Raw genomic sequence first — 17,768 nt, 5'->3', positions numbered from 1 at the left:
GTAGTATCTGCAGAGGATGTACAAAAAGGTTGGGTTCTATGCAGATTTATTCTCTTTTTGTCCTCATGATGATGTGCAAATCTAGATTGTATTTTAAGAACACCAATGCTGCTTATTATCTTCTCCTTGATCTCTGCAGAGTTAGCCCCAGAATCTTGCAAGATAGGAACCAGGAGCAGGGAGCAGGGAGACAGGGACTTCTAGTCCTCCCTGAGACATCCTGAGTGACTTTGAGCCAACAATTCTCTCTCAACCCAACCTATCTTGAAGGTTTGTTTTGGGGAATACTGGAAGAGAGCATTATGAACGCAGCCTTCAGTCATACAAAATAAAGACTGGAAATGGAAAGAAAGAAAGAAAGAAAGAAAGAAAGAAAGAAAGAAAGAAAGAAAGAAAGAAAGAAAGAAAGAAAGAAAGAAAGATAGATAGATAGATAGATAGATAGATAGATAGATAGATAGATAGATAGATAGATAGATAGATAGATAGTTTTCCATCATTTTTGCTTTTGTTGTAACATGGTGGCTACTTTGAGCCATAATCAGATCAACTAATGGTGAAAGATAATGAAAACTGCAGTCCTAAAAAATGTGGAGAGCTACAGACCTGTATACAAAAGGGGTGGAGCATGCATTGCAACACACAATGCTCATTGCTGCAGAGGTCACTAACAGTAACCTTAGGAGGGGCTGGGCCAGGGAAGCCTTCTTGCAGAGTTTTCAACAAAGTCTGGAATGTCATTCAAACAGAACACACTTAGAAATGTATGTATATATTCTTCCTTTGATAAACCTTGGTAAGTTTAACTCTCCCTGGCTGGAGACTTTGGGAAGTTGAAGTCCACATATCTTAATGTTGCCAAAATTAAGAAACTCTGGTTTGGATCAATGTCTAATTATCAGACACACAGCCTCTTAAGATGGTAGAAGTGCAGTGGTTTCCCCTCCCCCTTTTTTTCTGTATTTAATACAGTAAAGAAGCATTAAATGAGCTTTTAAGTCATCTATACAGACCGAATGAGAGGACAGAATTTTAATCAAGTGATCAAGAGGGCCAGAACATATGTTTCTGCAAATGGAGATGGCTACAGTACTACTTTTAATTAGATTTCTTTCCAGAAAGGAAAGATAAAAACCTAACACATCATGTTAGGTATTAGCTGGGATAAAATGCGATTCTCACAAATCGTTCACAGTTATGCTTGTTTTCTGATCACAGACAAGCATTGTTATGGGAGAACACTAAGAAAACCTCAGGTCTATTCACCCGCTCACAATAGAGAATAATGCTCTGTATATCCAGCAAAACAGACACATCACCATGTCTACATAGAAATACGTTTGCATACCACTATCAAACACAACATGTACTGTAAAATGTGTTAATTTATTTTTCTTCATGGCAAAGGCCTTGCCAAGGGACCATGCTAATCTTCTCTATATCATTCTAGTCTTAGCATATTTGCTGCCACCCAACCGTGTAATGGATCTGACGCTTGACTGAACTAAATCTGCCTTCATTATTGGAGTACAAGCCTCTGCTCTGCCCCTCTGAGTGGGTTCACCTCATTGCTGATCTTCAACAGGATCCATGACTAAGCAATGTGCTCGGGACCACCCTGGAAAGCACCCATCATTTTGGGAGTTTTATTTAAATCCCTCAGAACAGTTTACAGCAATCTGTAGAGTCGTGCATTTAAAAGACAGATGCTCAGACGGAATTTTCAATATGCAAACATTTATCAAAGGAAAGGTAATTCTTTTTTCTACTAGTACTGGAAATCTAGGAATAAGCAAAGCTCTGTGTAATAGAATCAATATCCATGAAGAAATTTCTGAAGTAGCATACCAGAATATTTAAGTGAATTCTGCATTCCTAGAGATACGAGGTGGGATATCTTAAAAAATTACAGTGGAAATGAATGACAAAAATTCATTCTTTAGACAAGTGCAATTCTTTACAGCAGCAGGCTGAAATTTATGGCTGAATTAGTAAACTTTCAATTTTGTTTATGGTTTATATCAGGGGTATCAAACTGCTGGCCCATGGTCCGGACGCGTCATCCGGAAGCCGTGCCCACCCCATTGCCAGCAATGGCGAAACCGTCCCGATACGTTGCGCGACGTCATGTGACGTCACGAGTTTGACATGTCTGTTTATATTATTGAGAAGGTACACATTTGCTCTGTATTTTATATAAAAAATGGCACTGTAATTCAAATATTGAACAAAAGATAGCACATTTTTTTCCATGAAAGTCTTTGATGTGCAGAAATCACTGAAAACCATTAGTAATTTCCAAATTACTAATTGGAAACAGCAGCTGAAAACACCAAGTTTCTAATATCTGATGACTTGTTTAATTATGAGAACATACTGGGAATTTTTCTCAGTATGTTGGTACACACAAGAGCCTAGTCAAACTGTACAATACAAAGTGACTAGAGGGGATGATGAGATAGAGTAGCCTCTCCCTAAGAGTCTCCCAAAAGCAAGGACATCTAGAGACGAAGTAGAAGCAGTGAAGAACAACTGTAAAAGAAGATCAGAGGCGAATGTCATGGCCTGTGAGAAAGATCGTGAGAAACAGGATGAAGAGATACAGCCTAGAGAAAAGTCAGATAAAAAGCTCATAGCTGCATAAGAGGCAGAGAAAGAAAGGGGGACTTCCCTAACTTCTCAAGCTGTTAAGGACACAGTGGGAGACTTTTAAGACTTTTTAAAGTAGCCTTACAATTAAGTAGCATTAACACATCTGATTGTGTTTCCTGTATGGCCTGGCTGGGAAGGCTGACATCAGCCTTGCTAGTCTAGATTCCACAAGGCAAAACCAGAGATGTTGAGTGGAATAATATTTTGTGATGGGAAAGGTCAGAAATCTGAGATTTACCATATTTATTTGAAAAGACTAGGACAGTGATGGCGAACCTATGGCACGAGTGCCAGAGGTGGCACTCAGAGCCCTTTCTGTGGGCACGCACGCTGTCACCCCAGCCCTGCCTCCCCCCACAGCCCTCTCCTCACCAGTAGCCCCCCAGAGGAGAGTCACCCCCTGGTGTGGCCCGCGTGGAGCAGTGCAGCCAAGCACATGGCAGCTGGGCAGCAGATGATGCTGCGGGGCACGGGAAGAGGGTGTGGCCACCATGGTGCTGCAGGGCTGCCTGGGCAATCTGCAGCAGGCTGCAGATGGCCCTGAAGGTGGGCAGGGTGAGGGCAGAGCAGGGCGGGGGTGGATGGGCAGAGCGGAGGCGTGCCAGAGGCGGGGTGGGTTTTGGGCACTCGGTCTCTAAAAGGTTCACTATCACTGGACTAGGATTTTCCCCAAACAATGGGAAGATTTTCTTTACTATGCTGAAAATAGAATAGTGAAGGCAGACCATATTTCCAGAAGGCATGGGAAATCTTTTATTTCCTTTCTGTTCAAACATGTCTAATTCTCATAGACTGCCTGGACAAATCCCTGCAGTTTTCTTGCCAAGGTTTTTCAGAAGTGGTTTGCAATTGCCTCCTTCCTAGGCCTCAGAGAAATCATCCACCTGGCTTCGTGCCTAGAATTCAGGGTGGTCACCTGGTTCCCAGTCTGATGCTTTAACTACTACACCAAAGTGTCTATCATGGGAAATCTTACTGCCAGATACCATGTTTCCCCAAAAGTAAGACCTACCCCCAAAATAAGCCCTTGCTTGATTTGGGGGCAAGTGAGCCTAATATAAGCCCACTACCCTCAAAATAAGCCCTAGTTTTGGGACAAAGTGCATGCCTAAAAATCAAAGTAGGGTGGGGGTGGAGGAGTGCAACTGCCCCATGCACCCCACACCTGCTTACCATTGCAGCCAGGCCTCCCATGAATTGACACCTGCCTTGCTGGCCCACTTCTTCTGCAGTGCCCCCCCCCAGCCTCCATTTCGCCATCAGAGGCCTTCCAGAAAGGTCTCTGCAGATGAGAACCAAGTCACAGATTCTATCTGTGATGGTGAAATGCAGGCCAGGGAAGGGGGGGGGGGACACCGTGCGCATTAATCCGGAACTCTATTCTCAGCTGCAGAGGCATTTCCTTTGGCCACAGAAGAAGTGGGCCAGCTGGGCAGGGCTGTCAGTGCTGCCACCCTGAGGTGAGACCATGGAAATGACACCCCCCAAAAATAAGATATGGTGCCTCTTTTGGAGGCAAAAAATAATAATAAGACCGGGTCTTATTTTCAGGGAAACACGGTAAATACAGCATCAAATATTGGGGGACATTTCAAATAGATACGAGCCTGTGAAAATGTAGGAGGGGCGGTTCTTTATTTGAGTGGTCTCCACATTTATTTAGTGGAGTATGCAATTGTAAAAAGTTTCAGAAACAATGAAAGTGAAAGCTTATTAGGGTTTCTTAAATTTCCCTGGCGAACTCCCGTTAGCTCTGTTTGTTCAGTCAGTGAGCTCTCACTTCAAAACCTACCTGTCTTTTATTCCTCCATTAGTCTCTGCTTCCTCAGCAGGATGTGACTAATCAATCAGCTACAATGAGCAATCACCAGCTCTCAAGACACACCAGTTGTAATCAAGAATTCTGAAGGAAAGAGCCTTCCCACCCCTCCTCGCTCACCCCACATTCCTTCAGATCAGTCAGCTTCCTTGGTCATCTCCCTTTCTTCCTGTGGAATTCCAGTGGGGACCTGCCCCTTTTCCTGTCTAATGAGCCAGTGTTTAGCCATGGGGTACCTTTCAGCCATTTTAATACTTTGTGTGACTTTGCCCACCCCTTTGAGAAACGCTGGCACAGTAACAAGCACGATTCTCATTGCCTATCATTGCAAACCATCTACCCATCTAAAGTGATAAATTTAGAAATAAAACCACTACGTTGCCCTGGCATCTAAGTAACCCTGCCTTGACTGTCTGTATTACAGCAAAGCTGATACAGGAGATGATAACAAGTAGGGGTGAAAGACAACAGATTTGACTGATTTAAGCTTGCTTTTTGCTGGCCACATGGTACTTATCAGATCTGAGGAACTGCTTATTTTACGGATAAGAAATGCTTATTAGGGAGACATCTGCTTATTTTGTTAACCTCGAAGAGCACATGATGCTTGCTTGAGACCATGAGTGTAAAGAGTGTTGGGACTTGATGGGAGGGGGGGCACACCTGCTTTGGAGAAAAATTCCCAGGTGCCCTATTCTGCACAGAATAAGGTTGTTCCTATCTCCATTCTTGGTGTGTGATTCATTGGACGATAGCATACCAGGCACGAACCAGCTGTTCCTGGGATAATAACATAATACACTAAACTAAAACTCTCCTTGCCACTTATCCTCTTGTTTCAATTCCTTTTTCTTTGATCCCAATTTGCTTCGTTGAGTCTGTCTTGCGATTATATCTGCTCTTCTAATAACTCCACTATAGATAAAACTTCTCTTGCCGCTTGATTTTATGCACTGTCTGCAAATAGGCATTCTACTGAAGTATTGCTTGGAACTATTTGAGTTTTTCATACTTAGGGCACTCAGAGTGCTCTGCATGATAACACAGAGGACAATGGTCTATGTTTCTAATACATCTTTCCCACAAGAACAGTCTTTCATTATCATTAAGCCCTCTTACATCTACCCTCAAGGGTTGCTGCAGGAAAAATATTAAAGTGGGATAGATATTCCTCAATACATTTGATATTTTGAGGTTGATTAAAGATTTCCAACTATCAGATGTCTACCTGGGGCTTCCAGGATGCTCATGTAAGTTACCTTGAGTCATGGATAAGCAGACTAGCCAGAGAAACTGAACTTATCAATTAATATCTGCAAATCGGATTCAGCATTATTTATTTATTAAATTTATTTGCCGCCTATCTCATATTTAATGACTGAGCAGCTTACAGCATAAAAACATTAAAGCATTAAAACCATTACATAACATTGTCACAGGCAGAAGACTTAAACTTGCTGGTTCATATACTCTGTAAGGAGAACAATCGAATTCCCAAGATGGCAATGAGATGGACACACACATACACACACATACACACACACACACACACACACACACACACACACACACACACACTGCAATGCCAAATGACCAAGAGGACATTCTCGAAATACATGGCAAAGAACATTCATAGACAACTTTAAGCATCATATAGGATAGGGGCTCCCAACCGGGGGTGCTCGCACCCCCTGGGGATGCGAGATGATATTCCAGGGGGTGCAAAAACTTGGGTTTAGAAATTTCAAAATTATATGCATAATTCGTTGCCGTTATTTCGAACTTTTGTAAGGGGTGCGGGAATATATCAGAAGCATTGTAGGGGTGTGGGGTATAGAAAAGTTTGGGAACCACTGATATAGGAAGACGCTGAAGTACTCACCCCAAACCAAAAATACTGCAGATCGCTTGCTGCCCAATATGCTACATAGCATGGGAGGATCTAACACTATACTAAAATTAAAAACATTAAAATAAACAGCATATCTGTTGTTCTATATCTAGAAGTATATGGCGAGACAGCCCACATAGCAGGAGTTTCTGCTCTGCCCTCTGTGATTATGAAAGGAATCCATTAATGTCAAGAGGACAAGTCTTATGAAAAGAGGGAATTCAGCTTTAGCTGTTTAGCTTTAGAATTTAGCTTTATGTAATATCAGCCATATTTCAATGTTGGATAGTTATGTTCTGAAGGATAGTTCATTTGTGTTTGTCTCTGAGGCTGTTTCCACTATGGAAGCTTACCAGACTGAGCACAGTGTACCTATTTTGAGTGACTGTTAGGATCAGCTCACCTAGCAACCAGGTGGAAGTAGAGTATCTCCCTTCTGGACAAAACTCAGATGATATGACAAATATGCCTTTCTGATTTCCTTATTTCTACTCAAGTTGGGTAATGGATTTGACCACAAGGAAATTGAAGGCAGTTAAAACATAGAATATTTCCTTCTGTCTTCTGGGTTGCACAAAGAAGCGAGTTTTACAATTCCCAATGAATGTAAATGAAACGAAAATCATCCAAAGATAACAAAAACAGACCATCTGCTCAAACATCTGCCCTTTAATAATCCAGTTCAGACTTTTAGATATTTTTGAAAACACCATATTTATTTCAGTTTAATAGCAGCTGCTGCACCTTGTGGAGGAAGATCAAGGACCCTTTACACCAGTGGTGGGATTCAGCCAGTTCGCACTGGTTCAGTAGAACCGGTAGCTAATTTTTTGTTGCCCAGGCCCAGAATGGACTTCTGGAAGCAGCATCCACACAGAGAACCGGTTGTTCACATATTTGAATCCCACCATTGCTTTACACCTACTAATGTCTGATAAAATCATTCCATTATATATATATATATATATATATATATATATATATATGTATGTATGTATGTATGTATGTATGTATGTATGTATGTATGTATGTATGTATATATGTATGTATGTATGTGTGTATGTATGTAGGTCTTTGGTTATTCGGGTTTTCTCCTGCGTCAAATTGGAAGTGTCTTGGCGACGTTTCGATGAAGTCTCATTCGTCATCTTCAGGCTGGTGTTTTCGGCTTCGTGCTTCTAGGAGCAATGTGTTTCTTCCTTTTAACTGTCAGTGGGGGTATGAACTGATTGGATGAGAGCTTGGCTGTGTTCTGATTGGATGGAGGTGTGTTCTGATTGGTTAGGAGCTTGGCTGTGCTCTGATTGGAAGGGGGGTTGGCTGTGTTCTGATTGGATGGGGGGCTGGCTGTGCTCTGATTGGATGAGGGAGTGTTCTGTTTGGGTGGGGGATTTGTTTGCTCAGGTTAGTCTGAGTTGCATGGGGATGTGAGATGGTGAGCTGCATTGCTATTGTTTGGCTTCGCATTCGTGGTCATGCCTCATCTTCATGGTGGGTGTCAAGTTGCTTCATGTATGGATTGGAGGGGTTTAAAGTGGCTAATGATGCAGCTGTGGTCTGGCTTCTGGTTTGTGGTCGTGCCTCATCATCGGTGTGGGTTTGGGTTTGCTTTTTGCGTGGACGTGTGGTGGTGACATCCTGTGTGGCTTTTGTGAGTGTGGGTCTGGTGTCATTCTTCGTGTTAGGGACTCGTTTGTCAATAAGGGCGTGTTTCCAAATGTCTGGTAGGCGGGAGGTATCATCTCATTTGTTCATGCTGTGTGGGCGTTTTTCTATCTCGATGGCTTCTCTGATTATTCTGTTATTAAAGTGTTCAGTTTTGGCTATAGTTCTGGTCTTTTTAAAGTCAATTTCATGTCCTGTGATTTTAAGGTGTTGGACCAGGGAAGAAGTTGGTTCCTCTTTTTTGACTGAGTTCTTATGTTCTTCAATGCGTGCACTTATTCTTCTGTTGGTTTTTTCCAATGTATGTGCTGGGACAAGTGGTGCATGGGATTTCGTATACTCCTTAATTTTCTAATTCAATTTTATCTTTGGGGTTTCTTAGGATGGTGGATATTTTTCTGTTAGTGCAGAATGCTGTCTTAATGTTGTGTTTGTGGAGGATCTTACTGATTCTGTCTGTGGTGCCTTTTATGTAAGGGAGGAGGGCTTTGCCGTTTTCTTGTTCTCTGTCTTGGGTTTTAGTGGGGGTTTCTTTTTGGATTAGTTTGGTAATCTTATTTCTTTGGAATCCATTGGATGTAAGTACATTAGTGAGAGTGTGTAGTTCGGTTTTTAGGTGTTGTTCATCAGCTAAGTGTTTTGTTCTAGAGATGAGTGTCTTGGCTACGGAGTTGATCTGTGCTGGGTGGTGGTGTGAGAGAGCGTGCAGATAGCGGTTTGTACGAGTTTTCTTCTGGTAGATGGTGTGTCCTAGGGAGCCATTGGATTTCTTGTAGACTAAGACATCCAGGAACGGAAGTTGGTTATTAGCTTCTGTTTCCATGGTGAACTGCATTTTGGGGTGTAGGCTGTTGAGGTGTATGAGGAAGTTGTCCAGTTTTTCTTTCCCATGTGGCCAGATTATGAAGGTGTCGTCTACGTATCTGAGCCAGAGTTTGGGTTTGTGTTCAGATTTTTCTAGAGCTTGGGTTTCAAAGTGTTTCATGTAGAGGTTTGCAATGACAGGTGAGAGGGGTGATCCCATGGGTGCTCCTTCTATTTGTTTGTATTTTTGTCCGTTATAGATGAAGTATGTGTTGGATAGGCAGTGGTTGGTCAGATCTAGGATGTGGTTTAACCAACCAGATTTAGGTTGGTTAAACCAGATCTGGTGATTTAACCAACCTACTCCAAGACTCTACATACAAACCCCTAAACACAGATCCCACCACCTACCTGGAAAAAACCACCAGATCCAAAATAAAAGCCTCCCCCATTAGTGAAGAGATCCAGCAAAGAATCATTCCCAGAGAGAAATCATCCAGATGCCCTAAGCTCTATGGTCTCCCCAAGATACACAAAGAAGGAACCCCACTTAGACCCATAGTCAGCTCCATAGGCTCACCTCTACAAAACCTATCCAAATTTCTCACTAAACAACTACAACCCTATGCAGAATCCATCACCTCACACGTAAAAAACTCATTCCATTTCTTAGAGATCATAAAGAAACAAAATTTACAGCCCAGCTACCTACTCGTGAGCTTCGATGTCATATCCCTCTTCACCCAAGTGCCAATCAAAGAAGCCTTGACAGCTATCCAAAACAAATACAACCCCCCCAAACACATCCTAGAGACCAAGTCAAAGAACTGCCTGACAGTTTTCATCTTATAATATGATTAGTGCTTTTGTACATCTTGGAGATAAGAGTAAGCAGCTATTAATCAAGTGTCTCTCTGAACTTCTCCCATAATATATTTCTAGAGATATTATCACAGGCCTCCTTAAAATGAGTGCATGAATAACAGAATAACAGAACTAGAAGGGACCTTGGAGGTCTTCTAGTCCAATCCCCTGCTCAGGCAGAAAACCTATACCATTTCAAACAAATGGTTGTCCAATTTCTTCTTAAAATCCTCCAATGCACCCACAACCTCTGGGGGCAAGTCGTTCCATTGACTAACTGTCAGTATATTTCTCCTTAGTTCTAGGTTGGTTCTCTCCTTGATTAGGTTCCATCCATTGCTTCTTGTCCTGCTTTCAGGTGCTTTGGAGAATAGGTTGACCCCCTTTCTTTGTGGAAGCCCCTATTGGAACACTGTTATCATTTCACCCTTAGTCCTTCTTTTCATTAAACTAGACATACTCAATTCCTGCAACAGTTCTTTGTATGTTTTAGCCTCCAGTCTTTGTTGCTCTTCCATGCACTCTTTCCAGAGTCTTATGGTACTAACACTGCACCATATTCCTCTGTTAAAGTAGCTGAGGACTGTGTTGGCTTTTTTGGCAGCTGCAGCATATTGCTGGCTCATATTTAGTTATTATCCACTAGGACTCCGAGATCCCTTTCACAATTACTACTACCTATACTATACCTGTACATTTGGGTTTTTTTGCCTAAATGTAGAACCTTACTTTCTCACCATTGAATTTCATTTTGTTAGATAGTCCCAGTGTTCAAGTCTTTCAAGATCCTTCTATATCTTGAGCCTGTCTTCTGGAGTTTTGGCTATTCCTGCCAGCTTGAGGTTGTATACAAGTTCCCCTTCATCTAAATCAGACATGTCAAACTTGCGATGTCACGTGGCATCACGCAATGTATCAGACCTTTTTCCCCATTGCCGGCAACAGGGTGGGCGCAATTTCCTCATGATGTTTGACACCCCTGGTCTAAATCATTGATGAAGATACTGAAGAGTACTTGGTCTAAGAGAGAGCCTTGGTTACCCCATTGTATACATCCCTCCGTGTAAATGCAATTTTATTAAGGATTAAACGTTGAGTGTGGTTGATCAGCCAGTTACGAATTCACCTGGTGGTGATGCTGTCTAAACCACATTTTTCTATCTTAACAAGAAGTAGGTTGTAGTCTACTTTATCAAATATATTACTGAAGACCAAATAAATTATATCCAGAACATTTCTCTGGTCCAGTAATTTTGACACTTTGTCAAAGAATGCAATAAGATTTGTCTGGCATGTTGTTTTTGACAAACCCATGTTGGCTTCTGGTTATGATTTCATTAACCTCTAGGTGTTCACAGATTCATTGCTTGATTATCTTTTCCAGAATTTTCTCAGGTATTAATATTAGGCTGATAGGTCTGTAGTTTCCTATTTTTTTCCTTATTTGAAGATGGAAACTACATCAACCTTTTTCCAGTCATCTGATAGTTCCCTGGTGCTCCAGGATCTTTGACAACTATGGGTCAGTGATACTGAGATCCTTCAGAATCTTGGGGTGTAATCCATCTGGTCCTGATGATTTGAACTCATCTAGACTAGATAGATGTTCTCTTATCATTTTCTTGCTAATTTTGACTTGCATTCCTAATCTGCATTTTACAGGGTTTTTTTTTATAAATTGGATTATTTTTTCCTTTTGTGTAAAGATAGATGCAAAAAATGAGTTAAGCATTTCTGCTTTCTCCCTGTGGCTATTTTCTCCCATTAATGGACCAATCATTTCCTTGACTTTTTTCTTGTTTTTTACATGTAGAAAGGAGCTTTTTTGTTGTTATTTTTGACTATTGTTGCAAACCTTAGTTTATTTTGAGCCTTAGCTTTCCTGACTTCATCTTTGCAGGTTTGGGCTATTTGCTGATATTTTGCCTTAGTTATGTTCCCTCTTTCCCCTTTTTATACTTATCCTTTTTGTCTTTCAGGTTATCAGACAGTTCTTTGTGGAGCCATGCTGGTTTCTTTTGAGATTTCTTATTTTTCTTTTTCACTGGAATTGTGCTAGACTGAGCTTTTATAATCTCACTTTTCAAAGTTTTCCAAGCTTCTTGGGTTATTTTTCCCTTGAAGATTCTCATCCAGGGAATCCTTCTCAAACTGTCTCTAAATTTATTGAAGTCAGCTCTCTTGAAATCCAAAACTCTAGTTTGACTTTGTTCTATTGTTTCTGCTTGCATAATGTTGAATTCCAATATTGCATGGTCATCCCATCCCATCACAGCCCCAAGGTTTCTGTAACTTGAATGCCTTCTATTAGTTCACCTATGTTAATGAGAATTAAATCCTCCCGCTGCACTAAATAGACAGCACCCAGTGCAGCCCATCAAGAGGGCCAAGGCTGTGAAACATGGCTTCTGCTAAGCCATGTTTTATGCTTCTTACAGACTATGTAAGTTAGAACTTTGATATTTACAATTTCAACAACTTGAACTTTCAAAAGATCTCCACCTCTGTGACAAGTAGACTATCTACTTTCTAGACCCAAGACATATTCACTCATAGATTCTCAATCTCAGCAACATTCATACTAATTTCATAATACCTAACCAGCCCATCATTGTATTTCAATATGAATGAAAAACTTGCCTCATTTCTCATGTTATATATCATAGAAAAACAGAGCTAGGTCTTTCTCATTCTGACAACTTATAGCAGCTTTATAACAACAGAGAACAATACTGGACAACAGATGCAACTATAGACCCTTGTGATACTCTAGACCAGGCATGTCAAACTCACGACGTAACGTGACATTGCGCAACGTATTGGGACTTTTTCCCCATTGCCGGCAATGGGATAGGCGCAGTTTCAGCGTGATGCATCCAGCCCGTGGGCTGGCAGTTTGACATGCCTGCTCTAGACACAATTGTCATGATGTTTAAAGATCCTTACCCAGTGCCACCTGTTGTGATTGACAGCTGGCCTAAATCAAAATATCTCAGAGTGTGGGTGGTGGTGGATGACTGTGGATCACCAAATACCTTAAGTGCATGTCCTAAAGGGAACATACTGCAGTCTAGAAAACACCCTTGAGTAGTATTAAAGGCTGCCTGGAGTACAATATAAGTGGTTTGATGGGAATTCACAGCAGTCAAATAAGTTGTGTATGAAGAAAAGTCAGAGTAGCAAGCTTATGATCAGAATAAGGGAGAGGAAATAGTAGCACAAGCATTTAAAGAAGCATCGCAGACTAAAAATAAGTTTGGCAAATAATGGTGATTATCCCAGGAACTAGTACAGATGTAATGCAGCTGCAGAATGCAGCACACACGAGAGATAAACAGTTCTCCAGTTTTCTCAATCAAGATATATTATAGCAAATGGAAAACTATATTTTTTTAAAAAGGGGGGGATTAAATTTAATTGAACATGTACACTTTTTATCCCATTAAATTCTTGTTTTATAAAGAGCCCTGTTTAGTGCATCAGCTAACACAGAGGTCTTCAAACTTGGCCCTTTTATGACTTGTGGATTTCAACTCCCAGAATTCCTCAGCCAGGCACACTGGTTGAGGAATTCTGGGAGTTGAAGTCCACAAGTCATAAAAGGACCAAGTTTGAAGACTCCTGATCTAACACAACAAATGAGTGAATACAGGTAATACTCCTGTCTGTTCAAAATACATTTTATTCTAATCTTAACCCATTGCACAAATTTAGCAATAATAAAAACAGATTTATTGGTGTACAGCTGGAACAAATAAATTTTATACCCTGTTATAGAATGAAACCTGACCCCAAAATCAGTCTCAAAAATAGTTTAATAAAAAAGGAGGCAAACCGAGCAACCAACCAACCATCTCATGACTTAATTGGGGACAATTAGTTTAGCACCAGGGGTTTATCTAGATTTCAAGATCAGATCTGAACTCTCATGAGATACAGATAGTCCTTGACTTATGACCAAAATTGAGTCCAAATTTTTTTCTTGCTGAGAGAGACACTTAAGTGAGTTTTGCCCCGCTTTATGACCTTTCTTGACACCGTTGTTAAGTGAATCATTTTAGTTGTTAAGCTAGTAACATGATTGTTGAGTGCATCTGGCTTCCCCTTTGGCTTTGGTTGTCAGAAAGTCACAAAAGGTGATCACATAACCCTGGGTTGCTGCAACCGTCATAAATATGAGTCAGTTGCCAAGTGTCTGAATTTAGATCAGTGTTTCTCAACCTTGACAATTTTAAGGCATGTGGACTTCAACTCCCAGAATTCCACAGCCAGCATTGCTGGCTGTGGAATTCTGGGAGTTGAAGTCCACATGCCTTAAAATTGTCAAGGTTGAGAAACACTGATTTAGATCATTGTGACCATAGGGATGCTGTCATAACTCACTTTTTTTCAGTGCTGTAGTAACTTTGAACAGTTCCTAAACAAATGGTTGCAAGTTGAGGACTACCTGTCTAGTGTAGTATAAAAATATACAAATTGATTAAAATACCAGTTATAGTTGGAATTCTTGGGGTCAAACCAGGAATAGTCACCAAACTCTTTAGAAATGTTAGACTTGATATACTTAATTTTTTACAGCATATATTTTATGTTGACATTCCATGACACTTATGTCCTTGGCCAGGACCCAAATATCTGGAGTAAACCCCCAATTGTGCTCTTTCTTTCAACATATGTCTGGCACATTGGTACCCCATAACCAGAACATGTCTGCTCCATGCATGACTTAGAACAGTGATAGCGAACCTTTTAGAGACCGATGCCCAAACCGCAACCCAAAACCCATTTATTTATCGCAAAGTGCCAGGGCCGCATCAGCATTGTGGTGCCTTTGGCGGGGAGCAGGGGGGCATGTCCCACTGGGTGGGTGTGGCTGCAGTGGTCATGGCAGACTGGGTGGGTGTGGCTGGGGTGGGCATGGCCATCTCGATGTTGCTCGTGGGAGGGACGCCTGTGGGAGCTGGGTAGGATTGGGAGAGATCCAAGGGATCTCTGGTGGGTGGGGCGGTGGACAGGAGGCTTTTCCTGCAGGGTGAGGCAGGGGGTAGGACGGGGGTGCCATTGCTGCAGGGCAAGGCAAGGCAAGGCAGGGGCGGACCCCATGCACAGAGGCCAGCAAGCACATGGGGGCGTGCTCTACCACCTCTACTCGAGCTTGCTAGCTGGCCAATTTGCCTCCTTTGTGCTGGGCGGGGCTCATGCTCCGGATGCCAGGGCAGCCTAATAGACCTGCGTGAAATGCTGGCGGCAGTGGGTATGCCCACAGAGAGGGCTCTGAGTGCCGCCTCTGGCACCCATGCCATAGGTTCGCCATCACTGACTTAGGAAAACCACAGGCCGTTATCATACTGTATTGCTCAGTGAAGATTTGTCTCAATAGTCAAAAGATCTGCACACCATAAATGTTAATCCAATTGAAAATATCATTGTGCTCATTCTCAGTCTCCACAGGAATGCTGAGATAAGAATGTACAACTTCACACCTTAGCAGTTCCATAAACATGAATGAGTGTGTGTAGATCAGGTATATCCAAGGAGCTTTATAGACAGATGAAAAAAAACGAGACAGAAAGGGGGAAAAAAGAACATCAATGAGTGCAGAAAGTTATTCACAGCATGTGAGTTGTGCCCCTGACTCAGAAGCAGAACAGGAATCTATCTTTTAAAGTGGTGCCACTATTTTTTAAAAAATGAACCCATATCTTGTATCAGATGCTATTGGAAGTATAGGAGTGTGCCGTTGGCATAGGGAGATTTTGTGAGAGTGCATTTATACAATGCTATTTACTGGGGAAGTCCCTGTTTCTCTATAATTACGTTGCAGAGAACATTTCCTTCGAACTACCCTATAAGATTAGCCATCTGTCATCAGTAAATAGTCTTTCTGGAGGACAGTGAGCATAACCTATTTTGTAACTGAATCAATTCTGAAACAAAGAAGACAGCTATAGATCAAACATTTTAACATTGGCCTCAGGGGAAACTGAGGAACTATCAACAGGAAGTACATGGAAAACATGACTGAAGATAGGCAGATCATTGCTAACTGACCTAAGATTTACCTAATGATATTAATGGCGTAATACAGTGTTTCTCAACCTTTACAACTTGAAGATGTGGCCTTCAACTCCCAGAATTCATTTTGCTGGTTGCATTGTTGGTTGGGGAATTTTGGGAATTGAAGTCTCCGCATCTTAAAATTGCCAAAAGTTGAGAAAAACTACTGTAATATATCAGAAAACAATTGGTGATTATCATATTATTAATCATCAATGAAGCTATCATATAGCTTATCATATAAGATCAATGCTTAGAAGAAAACAAGTATACGCCTATCAATGCCAGAGTTCTTTTCTGACAGCAGCCATCCCAGATGTCTAGAGGAACCCCATGAGACAACATTCTCTCAATGGAGCACAGCTCCGGGATTCCAGAACTAGAACTCTCCCCACATCAAATGATGTCACTCAAGCAAATGACACATATTCATTTGCAACTGTTGACTAAGAGACTGCTTTGTACACTTATAGGACTATATTGCAGAGATGCCCATACTACACATGGAAGTATCTGCAGAAGCTGATCCCATTATAGCAACTTCAAGCATGTATCTGGATGCTCTGGATCCGGGGTCTTCAAACTTGGCCCTTTTATGACTTGTGGACTTCAACTCCCAGAATTCCTCAGCCAGGCATGCTGGCTGAGGAATTCTGGGAGTTGAAGTCCACAAGTCATAAAAGGGCCAAGTTTGACGACCCCTGCTCTGGATAATATACTGTAGCAGGTAGCAAGATGACTGATGCAGATGATCTTAAAACCGGAGCAAGCAGAATTGAAGGGTTCCCCACAGAAGTGACATTACATGCCATCACTGTCCAAGATGGGCAATGCTTTTCAACCTGGACATTGCTCAGCTCATTTCTGTCTTGCCCAAGGACGGCAAGGAGGGCCTAGCATTGAAATTGTTTGCTAATAACATTTGTTTATTTATGTTTGTTTGTTCAGGTTAAGGATTTTTAAGAACCCAATTTTACCTTTTTATATTTCCTGCCCATGGGTGAAAAATGCCCTTAAAATTAACCGAGTTTAAAAAATAGGATGAGTGCCTTAAGCTCCTCACTGGATGTTATCACCTCCATAAAACTCTTCCCCATTTTTTCTAAAAAAAAATCAAAATGGGTCAGTAGTGTGGCTCTGTCCACTCTGATGGGTTCTCAGTGCCATCCATGGACACAATGGATTGTTGTGGGCAGTCATACAAATCTTATTAATAAATAAATAAATGTCCATTTGTTACCCACTCAGCCTTATGTGGAGCTTTATGGCTAATGAGAGAACCCAGAAAAAGCAAACTAGATACTATGAGGTGCTATAAGTCTACATTGTTTCAAAGCAGAGGTGTCAAACTGCCGGCCCGCGGGCTGGACACATCACCAGGAAACCATGCCCACCCCATTGTCAGCAACGGGGGAAAAGCTCTGATACATCATGCGACATCATGTGATGTCACGAATTTGACAGGTCTATTTTAAAGAGATTGCTGATGTTGATACTAGTGAAAGGGATCTGGAGTATGTATATGTTTATCAAATGCTTTCACATTCATAATTTGTTTTACATCTTTCATAGCTATTATAATTAGCACCAATCTGAACACCTATATAAACATAACTTGACTTCCATTAATTGACTTTTACAGAATGAAACTGCTCACCTGTTCCTCTTCTAGAGGAGAAATTGCGCTACGTGTATATTTGTGTGTCTCTGTGGACATAGACATGTATAGATCTAGACCTGTAACAATATCGATATTATCATGACACACGTCTCCAGTATAGCACATTCACTTCCAGTTGAACTACCGTATATGCCGGCGTATTAGGCAACCCGGCGTATAAGACGACCCCGTCTTTATCGCCAAGCCGCCTTCCTAGAACGTCATCTTATACGCCAGAAATTACCAGTATTTCCGGCATATAAGACGATCCCTGTCTTTGGCGCCGAGTTTAGCGCTTCCGGATGTCGTCTTATATGCCAGCATATACGGTACTACTTGGGGGCTTTCAAGAGAGT

At 41.5% G+C, this 17,768-nt stretch overlaps 1 protein-coding gene and 1 non-coding gene across 2 annotated transcripts in view; both read right to left on the bottom strand.

Moving 5' to 3' along the window:
- The window catches only part of CTNNA3 (catenin alpha 3), a 516,687-nt gene that overhangs the window by 397,099 nt on the left and 101,820 nt on the right, over positions 1-17,768 (bottom strand). The gene's annotated exons all lie outside the window — the stretch shown is intronic.
- On the bottom strand, positions 1,373-1,475 carry LOC120299660. The gene has a single exon (XR_005554459.1). It is a non-coding gene; the product is annotated as a U6 spliceosomal RNA (small nuclear RNA).

Source organism: Crotalus tigris, unplaced genomic scaffold (genome assembly GCF_016545835.1).
Source record: "Crotalus tigris isolate CLP2741 ecotype Arizona unplaced genomic scaffold, ASM1654583v1 scf7180000024304.1987388, whole genome shotgun sequence".
Classification (NCBI taxonomy): domain Eukaryota; kingdom Metazoa; phylum Chordata; class Lepidosauria; order Squamata; family Viperidae; genus Crotalus; species Crotalus tigris.
Note: the sequence above shows the minus strand (reverse complement) of the source record. Positions and strands in the feature narration are given on the sequence as shown.